The sequence below is a fragment of the Helianthus annuus genome, chromosome 12 (assembly GCF_002127325.2).
Source record: "Helianthus annuus cultivar XRQ/B chromosome 12, HanXRQr2.0-SUNRISE, whole genome shotgun sequence".
NCBI lineage: Eukaryota > Viridiplantae > Streptophyta > Magnoliopsida > Asterales > Asteraceae > Helianthus > Helianthus annuus.
In genome coordinates, this window is record NC_035444.2 from 47744584 (window position 1) to 47757202 (window position 12619).

The 12619-nt window shown below is 38.7% G+C and overlaps 1 pseudogene; it reads left to right on the top strand.

The window, feature by feature from the left end:
• The first annotated feature begins 5288 nt into the window (after nucleotides 1–5288).
• On the top strand, nucleotides 5289–11708 carry LOC110896639 (annotated as a pseudogene).
• The last annotated feature ends 911 nt before the right edge of the window (nucleotides 11709–12619 follow it).

Sequence of the window (12619 nt, forward strand, 5' to 3'; positions counted from 1 at the left end):
CCTTCATACAAATACTTGAAAGTGTGGGGGTGCCTAGCAAAGGTGACTGTACCATCTCCTAAGGCTCTTAGGATAGGACCCAAAACTGTTGATTGCATATTTATTGGGTATGCACATCAAAGTAGTGCACATCGCTTTCTTGTACATGAGTCCAAGAATCCTGATGTACACGTAAACACTATTATGGAGGTGAATTCTAACGTTGTGTCTTACTTTGAAAATGTGTTTCCTTTGAGAAGACAAACACATGCAATGTCATCAACACCTAATTTTGAAGTAGGTGAAAGTTCATCTACACCAGTTGATGAGGGGGTTCATGATAAGACACATGAACAACCTGAGGTTGAAGAAAGCGATCGTAGGCGAAGTAAAAGGCCAAGGGTTGAAAAATCCTTCGGTCCAGATTTCGTTAGCTATATGGTTGAGGGCGAGCCCAATACATATCGCGAAGCGAAGGACCTCAATGGAAAGAAGCAATAAGAAATGAAATAGATTCTATATTGCAAAATCATACTTGGGAGTTAGTAGATCTTCCACCTGGTTGCAAACCACTTGGATATCGTTGGATATTCAAAAGGAAGATGAAAACTGATGGAAGTATTGATAAGTACAAGGCTAGGTTGGTGATTAAAGGATTTAGACAAAAGGAAGGTCGAGATTACTTTGATACCTACTCGCCTGTGACGCGCATAACCTCGATTAGATTGGTTCTTGCTATAGCGGCTTTAAGAAATTTGGAAGTTCACCAAATGGACGTTAAAACCGCATTTCTAAATGGCGATTTAGAAGAAGAAATTTACATGGAGCAACCTGAAGGTTTCTCCGCCCCAGGTCAAGAGGGTAAAGTATTTAAACTCGTCAAGTCTTTGTATGGCTTGAAGCAAGCACCAAAACAATGGCACCAAAAGTTTGATCATGTCATGATTGACAATGGTTTCAAAATAAATGAGTGCGACAAATGTGTTTATTTCAAAGACACAAATGAAGGTTATGTCATCTTATGCCTTTATGTAGACGATATGCTTATCATTGGGAGTAATGATAAAATTATCAAAGCTACTAAAAGCATGTTGAAAGCGAGATTTGACATGAAAGACATGGGTTTAGCGGATGTGATTCTTCGAGTAAAGATCATAAGAACCCAAGAAGGTCTTGTGTTAAGTCAATCTCACTATGTGGATAAAATTCTTGAAAAATTCAACTCGGGAGATACGAGTGTAGCTCGAACTCCAGTTGATACCTCCCAACATCTCAAGAAGAATAAAGGAGATGGAGTTGCTCAATTAGAGTATTCAAGAATTATTGGCAGTCTAATGTATCTAATGACATGTACTAGACCCGACTTGGCTTACGCGGTGAGTAGGCTAAGTAGATACACCAGCAATCCGTGCGCGGATCATTGGAAGGCTATCACGAGGGTGCTTAGATACATAAGATACACAAGAGACTATGGATTGCATTATACCCGACAACCAGCAGTGATCGAAGGATACACTGATGCAAACTGGATATCGGATAATAAAGATTCCAAATCAACAAGTGGTTACGTGTTTACACTTGGAGGAGCTGCTATTGCTTGGAAGTCTTCTAAGCAAACGGTCATAGCGAGATCCACAATGGAATCTGAATTTATCGCCTTGGATAAGTCAGGCGAGGAGGCGGAATGGCTACGTCAATTCGTGGAAGATATTCCAAGATGGCCAAAGCCTTTGCCAGCCATATGTGTACATTGTGATAGCCAATCAGCGATTGGTAGAGCTCAAAGCTTGATGTACAATGGCAGATCAAGGCATATGCGACGTAGACATAACACGATACGACAACTACTCTCAACGGGTGTTATCACAATTGATTATGTGAGATCAGCGGATAACATTGCGGACCCGTTTACAAAAGGCTTAAGCAGAGAGTTAGTAGAAACGTCGTCAAGAGGAATGGGACTAAAGCCCGTGGTAAATGGGAATATGAGGGAAACCTAACTTAGTTGACTGGAGATCCCAAGATCTAAGTTCAATAGGACAACTTAATCATATTACCAAAACGGAGTCACTGTGGGGGAGTACCCCAAACTAAATAAAAGGGAGTTACATATACTTCCTAGTCCATTCCAATCAGTGACATGAAGTGAGGTTAAGCATATTAAGGTTAATGATTTCGGGAAATCAAATAACCATGATGCTTTTAATGATTCATGGGAATCACCTATGTTAGAGAGAAGTGGGGTCGCTTCAAATGGATTTGTGGGGTGCGCAAATCCTAGAGCTCTCGCAGAACCAGGCTAGTGTTCCAGGACCATAATAGGACACGACAATGAGGAGTTGGCCAAACCAGGGAGAGTATTGTGTGAAGTGTATTTTCGTTTACACAAATGGGGGTATGTTCAAGGACATCGCGTCTACACACCGCTAGTAAGCTAAGTGCGCTTCACAAAAGAAGGTTCAAAGGCTTCAACCTACCTATCTTGCAATACTCAACTGTCGAAGTTTATCGCTGAAAAGTGTAAGGAAAAGATCCATTTCCATACATGTGGGGGATTGTTGGAAATTTGATGAAAATAGCATTTTTCATGTGGGGGATTGTTGGAAAAATAGGTGAAAATAGCATTTTTCACAAATATAGGAAAAGGATTTTTTCCTATTTTGGACTAGAAATAAATATAATAAAATGAGCGGGTTTTATGTATTTATTTGTGGGTTTGTGTTCTATGTTGGAAGAGCTTCGCAACGAACTAAACCACGTCCAAAACCGAGCTAAGATGAATGAGATATCGATGCTCAAAGTTGGGTGTTTGGAACATTCAATGTTGAAACTAAAGGGAAAGTAGCACCTTGTCCCACATAGGAGGAGAGATGGAACTTAAATGGGTATTTAAGGTGGAACTCTCCATCCTTATTGTTTCATGGAAGCACACACTAGTGTCCTCGCGAAGGGTGCGGAGCACCCTAACTCGCACGCGCTCGCGCCCGCGCTCGCGCGCGCGCGTGGCGCGGGCGATGAGGCGCAATGTGGCGCTTTGATGGCGCACTTTGCACTTCGCACGCTCGCATCGCCGCGAGCCGCTTGAGAGCCGCCTTTTTATTTTTGACCGCGCGCGCGTGGTGAAGCACAAGGGTTGCAAGGACCAAGTGGTAGGTGATGCGGCGCATGACGTGGCAGTCATGCGCATGCGCGCGCGGGTACACGAGGCGCGCGGTTGGGCGCACGGTGCATAGGTCCTGCTGTGTCGTGCGCGGCGCACCAGAGTGAGCCAATACGGCGCGACTGTGTGGCGCGCACGTATAGGCTCACAGGTGACGTGGCGCACGCGCGCATGGGCAGTGAGCCAAGATGCCGCACCGCGCATGGGCGTGCAGACCTGGGCGCGCGCGCACGCAGAAACATTGAATGACAGGGCAGTTTCAGTCCAGTTTCGTAACTGACGAGTTAATATGCTTTGACTGAGAATTAAATGACGTATTAAATTGCATTGAAGACGTTTAATGCAATTTAAACCTCTCATTTAATTCGTTTTGACTGTTTCAACCTAGGAGCTGTATAAATACAGCTCCATACCCACATCAGAGAGACACCTGCAACAACAGCTATATGCAAACAATTCTCTGCACATTTCTTATCATCTTCTTCTTGCAAACTTCAAGGTAACCTTCGGGTTGTAGGCGAATTCCGGCAGTACTACTGCTCCGGCTGTTGTACCCTGGGAAACATAACGAGTACTCTTGGGAGACTCGGAATTTGTTTTAAGGGAAGCGTGTTGAACACGTGACTCAGCCACTCTGTTTCTACCCCTTTCTTGTATTTTGGTTTATTTCAGTTGTAATTGTTCTAGTATTTTATTTTTAGCTTTCCTTGTATTGTAATAAGTAATAAAATATTGTTTATTTTATTTATTTACGCGAACGGTTCCTACACTTCTCCGAGAGGTTCCTTTCGATACTCAGCGCACATAAGCGATATTGAACATCACTTATTGTCATTTCTCAATTGATGATCATTTAACTACTTAATAAGAAAAGAAGATCTATTAAAAGGTCAAATAATGGAAGGCGGAAGGTCGATTAGGAAAGGAGCTTTTCAAATTAAAGAATTCATTGATTCCTTCAAATCAAAGAATTCATTGATTCCAAAGCCTTCTTTCAGATAAGCCGTTTATAAAAAAAAACTCCTTAACTCACTAACTTAAATCGGTAAAGGCCTTACTCTATGTCTTGTCAGGAATAGCGACCTTAGAGCTTCTACTACTATCGGCTATCTAACTCTCAGGAAATCGGGGGTTTGTCGAGGAATGAGTGTAGTGGTGGTGCTACGAAATGGAGATTTAAGGGCAAGGGGAGAACATGTAGCCACTTGCCTAGATCTCGTATTTCCCACGTAGTCGGTTGAAAAACCAAAGATTCTCCTCTCAAAGTAATAGAGAGATTTTTTTTTTCTAGTATGACGACCACATCATCAGAGCAGGGCGAAAACGAACATAGAATCATGGCCCTTTTCTTCTTTCTTTTGCTGCGGATCTCACATCGAGAGCAACCCTTTCGTGTTCAGGATAATTGGATGAGAGATCTTCCTCCGACTCCGATAAATCGGTCAGCCGGAGGCTACCCTCGACTTACCATTCAATGTTGATCACCTACCATCGCACCGCCTCTGAACCTCCGTTTATCTCCTACCATCACACCGTTCATTATTGTTCACCTACCAAAATTAAATTAAACCATCATCACACCGTTTATCTCCGATAGTTTATTCTCCTTTTTATCTGAATACGATCTGCTGATTGATTCTCTCATCCTTGATTCTTCTTCAATAGTCATAATTTTTTTATGCTACTACTGGGAAGTCAATTAGGGAATCGAGTGAACTGATGTTATTTTAATCTGTATATGTTTGTGTTCTTGTTGAACAATGATTATCCAAAGGCTTTATGATTGAATGGCAACTCAATTTATGATTCTGTGTAATAGCTTATTAAATTTGTTAAGGTTTAAATTTTCGATCATTTCTTTTTATTTAAGAACATGGAAAAGGGTATTTACTTTAATTTGAAATATTTTCTTTAGAATTCTGGATATCCATTAAAAATTAACTATCCGAAATTTCGGATATGGTGTGTAAAACCATCCCACAAAATTTGGCAATTGAAATATTTAGAATTTATTGGTAGGGATGTGAATACACATAGGCAAGTTCATGGGGAGTGGCAACTGGCAAGTGAAAGTGTCAGTCTCTTCCTATATATACATACATATATACATGTATAGATCCGGTAAATACAGACACCCCTTTCAATTTTAATGGCGATTGAGATCTGTGTCAAAGCTGCTACGGGCGCCCCTGAGACTACAAGGTATGGTAATGGACCATCCTTGGAGGATGATCCGCCACGTAGGCGACACGTCATAGTCCTCCCAAGGATGGATCATCCTCCAAAACTAGAGGGCATGGGAGGATGGTCCTAGTCATAGTGTTCCACCACTTTTAATTTTTTTTTAATCTTCTAATTTTTTTTAACATTTAACAAATAAAGTAACAAAATATTTTCATTAATATTAAAAAACATTACATAAACTTAAAAAAATTAAACTTAAAAAAAATAAATTAAAAAAAAAAACATAAACTTAAAAAATAAAAAAAAAATTAAAAATATCCTAATATATTAAAATAATCTACTAGTCTTCGTCTTCCATGTCATGGCCGAGTTCGTTGGGAGCGTTGTTCCAAATGTACTCCACCAAGTCCGCTTGTAGGTTGTGATGTGTGTACTCGTTACGTAGAGCGAAGGCGTTCAAATCTTGTTGTTCCTCAGTAAGTAACTAAGTAACTGGAAGTAGACGCGTTTTCGTCGTACTCGCATATCGCTCTCCCTTCGTCTTCAATGATCATGTTATGAAGGATGATACAAGCGTACATAATGTGTCGTAACCTCCTTGGTGTTTGCGAACGTGCTGGATGTGAAATGATGTGCCATTTTTTTTGTAGAACACTAAAAGCCCGTTCAATATCTTTTCTTGCGCCCTCTTGAAACTTTGCAAACTTTTTCTTTTGTCGTCAGTCGGGTGCTGGATAGTTTTAACGATTGTCGAGTACGTTGGGTATATCCCATCGGCTAGGTAGTAACCTCGCCTGTACTCCACCCCTGAAACCGTAAAGCTTGTGTCTGGACCTGTACCCGCCACTACATCATCAAAAATCTGTGACTGGTATATGATGTTAAGGTCATTGAGCGAACTAGGTAGACCAAAAAAAGCATGCCATATCCAGAGATCCTGTGACGCAATAGCCTCTAGAATGATAGTCGGATGTCCCTGATCTCCCCTAGTATACTGACCTTGCCATGCAACTGGGCAGTTCTGCCACTGCCAGTGCATGCAATCAATGCTCCCGAGCATTCCTGGGAAACCATGTCTCTGTTCGTGTGCTTGATATAATTTTTGAACGTCGTTTGCGTTCGGTTTCCATAGGTATCGCTTGCTATACAAATTGACAACCCATTGGCAAAACTTGTGCAAACATCGACGTGCGGTTCTTTCAGACATCCTAATGTACTCGTCTAATGCATCGGGTGCGAAACCGTACGCAAGTTGGCGAATAGCCGACGTACATTTTTGTAAATTACTGAAACCCCTTTGCCCCTAGCATCGTTTCGCAATATAAAAAACGGATCAGACTGGGCCATGTCGCCTGCAATACGTAAAAACAGTGGACGACTCATGCGGAAACGACGTCGAAAAATCTCGGCTGGGTACACGGGTTCGTCGGCAAAATAATCGGCTACTAGTTTATCGTGGCCGGCTATAAATTTAGAACAAAACATAAATGAAATTAATTATAAAATACATTTTAAAATCTATATAAAACATAAGGAAAAAAAAAGTAAAATAACTTCTTGGTCTCGGTTATATTTTGCTCGTCTAGTTAGCGTTGGGACGACCCTTCATGGGCCGCCATGAACACCTGAGCCGCGTTCATAATCATGTTATGCATAATAGCATCCTCTTCCGAAGATGATGAATACCACGCGGACGAAGACGATGAAGACATAGAAGAAATTGAAGAAATGGAAGAAACGGGTGAAGCCATGATAATTTTTTAGCGAGAGATGGGGTGGCAGCGGGTAAAAAATGGTACAAAATATGATGAGGTTTTTATAAAAAGGGAAGAGTGGTTTATAAAATGTGAGAGAGATGGGGTGGTAGTGGGTGAAAAGTTGTGAAAAAAATGGTTAAAGATGTGAGTATTTATAAAAATGGAAGTGAATTTGGGTATATTTTGAAATATGGCCGTTTGAATGTTGAATGTTAATTATAAATTATTTTTTTTTTTATTTTCAACGGTCAAAAAAGTGGAAGGGCCCACCAAATTTGCTTCGTCGCAAACGGCTAGAAGCCGACACTGAAGACGGGACGGGGGGGGCACGATGTTTGGACCGTCGTCGACCCAGGACGACCCGGAGCCGCACCCCATACCGACTAGCCTGATGTTCTTGGCGACTGTAATTAATCTCCCCTTCAAAGATTTCACTTTAATTTCATTGGGGTTTGTTGATCATCAATTTTTGTGGGTTGTGTTTGATCTTAGGTCCATTTTCCCAAAGGATTCTTTTGACTTTGGAAGGGAAGAAAGTCGCTTTCAAAACCCATCTCATTAATTTAGACAAAAATCCAAATGGTGATTATTATTGTTGTCAGAGAATCTTGAATTTACACATGAAATGTTTGGTTGTTTGTGGGATTTTAATATAATTTTGGTTTTTGTGTTTGTGTAGGTTTCTTGAAGTGAACCCAAATGGAAAAGTTCCTTTGGCCAAATTTGATGAGAATTGGATATCTGATTCTGATGTTATTGTGGGTCTTATTGAAGAGAAGTATCCTCACCCTTCACTTGCCACTCCCCCTGAACTTGCCTCTGTGTATGCTCTGTCTGGCTCTGTATATATGTCATATGATACGGGTTTTTTACGAAATCTGTAGGTTTGAGTTTAGTCTAATTGGGTTTGGGTCGGTTTTAGGAAAATCCTCGAACATATTTAGCTAAACTGGTCGTGCTTGGGTTTTTATGTCAGTTTGCGGGTTGATCCGTTTAACTCTTCTCTGTTTATAAATTTTTAAAAATATAAAAAACAGACATATGGTGTACAGCTCAAATGAAATTATTTTATTTATCTTTGTTTATATGGTTGTAATATGTTATTGTCAGGTATAGATATTTCAAAAAATTAAAAATAAAATAAATATATTGGGTTCAATAGGGATGGCAAAAAAACCCAAATCTGATGGGTATACCCGAAATCCGAAACATATGGGACGGGTATAGCCCAACCCCGACGGGTAATGGACGGGTATAGTACGTAGTTGTGCTTGATTCGGTTATATGTTTTGTTAAAAACCAAGTTGTACTTAAAATAAAGTATTTATTTGGTAGCATAAAACACTACGATGATCAATTAAACCGTTCTAATGGTTTGGGTTTCTAAACAACATTCTTTATTTTCAAATCACGTTTGTTTTACATTATCATTTGTTCGGTTTCGTCGCAACGCGCGACTTCAAAAAAAACTAGCAGTAATAAAAATGTATTTGAAAATCTCAATCGGCATCTTTTAACAGATTAATGGGTATACCCGATACCCACGGGTATGCCCAATATCCGACAGGTATTGGGCCAGGTATGGGACACGATTTTACAACCGGGTATGGGTATGAGATTACCAATACCCGCCCCGAACCCGACCAATTGCCATCCCTACGGTTCAACAGGCCGTGTTTGTGTCGATCCATGAAAACTTGTGTTGTATCTGGGTTCATGTGTTTGAAATGATTTTGAATTCTTGGCACGTTCGGGTCGTCGTTAAATTTTCACGTTAGTGTCGGGTTTGACCTGCTAATCTATAAGCACGCCCCGTTAAACACCCCTAAATAGTATATAATTACCACCTATAAGATGGCAAATTCAAGTTGGTTATGAAAAATTTGCATTTCTAAACTCAAATGACCATTTATGAAATTTTGATTTATTTCATAAACATAAGTTTAGATTTTCCCAAATTGACCAATTAATTGCATAATTATAGTACTAATTCTAATTGTGAAATTGTAGGGGGTCAAAGATTTTCCCTAAATTTGTGGCATTTCTAAAGAGCAAGGATGCTAATGATGGGACTGAACAAGCTTTGCTTGATGAATTGAATGCATTAGATGAACACCTCAAGAGTAAAGTACGTTTTTTTTTTTTTTTTTTTTTTTTTTTTTTTTTTTTTTTTCCAAAATGATTGTTTTTTGCTCTATTTGGTTGATACAAAAATATGTGTTTTCATTTGAATAATAACTAACCTGTATGTTAACATGTTAGGGGCCTTATGTTAATGGGAAAACGATCACAGCTGTTGATTTGAGTCTGGCACCAAAGCTGTACCATCTTGAGGTGGCTCTTGGCAATTTTAAGAAGTGGACTGTTCCCGAAAGTCTGACTCATGTGCGTAACTACATGAAGGTATGACTCTCGCATATTGAAAGTGATGGTCTGATTATTGAGTTTGTAGTGTTGGGTGTAAGTGTATAACAAAACTGACATTGGTTATCTGATTGTTTAGGGGTTAAATAACAAGTTTAGCTGTAACTGCAATAACAATGATCATGATTGTCTAGTTTTTTTGGTAGTTTTACCCTTTCTGAGTTTTTAAGTAACCAGAGTTTGTCGATTAGTTGCTCATTTTGTACAATTAGCAGTAGTTTGTTTAAATTTATATATAAACATATTGACTAAATCATTATAATGAAATTTAGAAGTACAAAAATTTGAATTATATTGTCTTATACGGGCTCAATTTACTCGAGTTTTGTTAGTTTGATTAAGCTTGGGTTGGTTCAGGTCAGGTCCTTTTGGCTTAGTTTTGTCTCACTTTTCGTGAATCAGTCCGTGTTGTCTTACATGTAGGGTCGTAAATGACTCTGTCAACTCACAAGTTACTCAATACCAGCTATAAATTTGAAACTTGCTCGATTGAAGAAAAGTTGAGCTTGAGCTACTGGAGTAGACTTTCAAGTTGACCTTTATTATTAAAGTCTCCGCTTGTAAAAGTCGCTAGCATTATATTGCCATTTTACATTTTTACCCATTGTGTATGTGGGGTCTTTTACATATTTCCCCTTCCTAAAATGGCTTATTACATATTTACCCAATCATAAAATTCAATTACATATTTCCCCTCCCTAACCTATATATATTACATATTTCCCCTTCTCATTAAAAATACTTTTATTAAATGACTATTTTATCCTTAATGAACTTATTAAATGAATATTTATATATTTCCGCTTTAATATCATCAATCAGTTACATATTTTCCAAATTCATGTAGTATTTCCACACTTTTTCTACTTGGTACTCTTCTTAAACAATACTATAATAGTCATAATAAAAAAACACAAACTTTTAAAAATGCAATCCATACTTATTCATAGCGCTAAAAACATAAGGTTTGTAAGAAATTAAGAAGTACATATTTCCCTCTAAAGGCGACGTCAATGAAATGGTGGAGATTAACGTTCCTAACACATACGTATCCACTAGAAGTGTATAGGAAACTTCAACAAAATTGAGTTCCATCAACTTATGCTTTCAAAGCTATCATACGTCTTTTAAATTCCATTGGCTAAATGAATCTCCACTTTATTGTTATTAATCCGTGTGTTCATGTTCTTCTAAAAATTAATTTCAAAGTGACTTTCGCTCCATTATCAAAAAACTCAAGGGTCAGATAGATGATGAAGCCTTTTTGTTTCAAGCATTTGTTTTCCTCTTGTAGTGTTAAAATAATTATTTAATAATTTAGTCACCTGACCTAAAACTTCTTTAGTCATGACTTTTGAAGGCATTCTTATCGTAAATCGAACAAAATATCTTGTTGCAGAGATCTTAAAGCACAATAAGAAGTTTGATCTGCATTTCTGCAATGTCCCAATATGAAGATTATGGGAATAAAAAAAGGGTAATTGGGTAATTTTCCAAAAAAAGGGGGAAATATGTAATTGTTTTTTTCTTTGGGGAAATATGTAATAAGCCCACTTAAGAGGGGGAAATATGTAAAAATCCCGTGTATATGTGAATTTACATAATTGCAGGCCAGTACTATCTAGTGAGTCGATCCAAGCCGAGCTCAAAAGTATCAAGTCGAGTCAGTCTTAGCTCATCAAATGATATGACACTAATTACTAACCCTGATTATTATTATTATTGTTATTATTTTAACATTGATAATCTTGTATACACAAGTCAAGCCTGATCTTGGCATTGTGTTGAATCGGTTAAGACCAAGTTACCCCCCATCTTTTTTTAATACTTATTATGTTAATGCAGTTACTCTTTTCAAGGGAGTCGTTTGAGAAAACCAAACCGGCTAAAGAAGAATACATCGTTGCTGGATGGGCGCCAAAGATAGCGCATGAAGTCGTCCCAAACTACAGTCTTTAGTGACTGTGGCTGCTGGTTGCTACATCATATGTTTGATGGATTGCATGAATGTTTGAAGGATAGGGAGTCTTGTTAGTTGCCTTTTTTATTGGCACATGTTTGGTGGAGCAAAGACTTCTCAGTCGATGGTTTATAACTTTGTATTTTTTTTTAATTTTTTTCCTCTTGTTTTAATACATTAACTACGACTAAGGGGTATAACTCACGTTCTTTTTGTTATATAAAAGTTCTATAAATTCTCATGACGAGTGTTAGCGGATCCCCCTTGACTCCCTTTGGTTCTACCCTACACATGTTTTCCGACATTTGACTAGATACAAATGTAATCTAGTGTAAAACAAAAGAAAAACGAGCCAATTATTACATTTGATGGGGTAGTAACTAACGCTACAGGCGGCAAAAATGGGAGTGCAGCTGATTTGAGTTACGCTCACTTTGCAACAAAGCCTTTAATGGGACTCGAACCCTAAATCTCATGGCCGAGGGACGTCGCTATGCATACATCATGATACCACTAGGTTATAAGCCCTTTGGTAGGAGTTGTAAATAGCCGAAGGAGTGGCAAATAGCCGAGTAATCTGATTACTAAAGATTGGTAGGAGTTGCAAGTAGCCAAGTAATCTGATTACTTATACAAAGCACATTCTTCTCTAACATGATAAGTCACTAAAAGAGAGAGCTCGTCCTATATATATACAGGTCCATGCAACATTTCCACGATAAATGTAATCCGGATTGAGGCCTTGAGTTGAGGGTACCATTTACCATGAGTTTTCACAAAATGTTACGCTGTATTCGGATCCAAAATAGTTGGTAGGTTGTTGGATCATATGCTTCATATTATGTTGTTGATTTAGACAACCGGATATTGAGTTCGTGCCAAGTTTACCCGAGCTCGAGTCTAAAGTAAAGTTCATTTAATTAACAAGTTTGAGCTGGACTTGAAACATGGAGATTAGTTAGACTTGTGATCCTAAATAAGCCAAGTTTACCCCGAGCTCGAGTCTAAAGTAAAATTTCTATATTTTTAGTGTAAGATATATTTAATTTTACATACCGACAACGGGGTGTTTGGATGTGCTAATCCACACCTTCGCTAAGGCCTCCTCCTCAATCATCGTCCACGGTTTTGCCTTCGCTTTCGAAGGTTGATTTT